We start from the raw sequence: 517 nt of genomic DNA on the forward strand, positions 1-517 counted from the left end.
AGCCGACCAACACATCAGATTGAGTCGCATGAAAGTACCTTCACTGTGTGGTGTCTTGGATGTAATGGTGGTGGTGCCCCCAACCCCAGATGAGAGGGAGGTTATCAACTTGTTTGAATTGTAAAATGGAATTGAAATGCCAGGAGAGTGGTACAGTACATTTGCATGTCAAATGCATGTGTAGACAATAGGCCTACCAAGGAGGTCTGCATTGATAGCCTATCTACACTACCTACAGCATCACAAAGCATGGCAGCATAACAATTTTAATAAGCTACACATTTGTGCTGTCTATGATTCCAAACCAATTTCATTTCTGTACTGGAAATAGTGGTGCATTTGTGAGTAGGAGAATGAGAAGGGGGGCTATCTATGTGTTTGAACCGGAGGGACAGGGTGAGAGAAAGGGAGAAAAGCTGTCACGCTTTTGAATTTCAAAATATTACAAAATATAGTAAATAGCCTCACTTGTCTGCAATACTACATCACTCAGCATGAAAACATGCTGTGCATGGTT

The sequence above is a fragment of the Engraulis encrasicolus genome, chromosome 3 (genome assembly GCF_034702125.1).
Source record: "Engraulis encrasicolus isolate BLACKSEA-1 chromosome 3, IST_EnEncr_1.0, whole genome shotgun sequence".
Taxonomy (NCBI): Eukaryota; Metazoa; Chordata; class Actinopteri; order Clupeiformes; family Engraulidae; genus Engraulis; species Engraulis encrasicolus.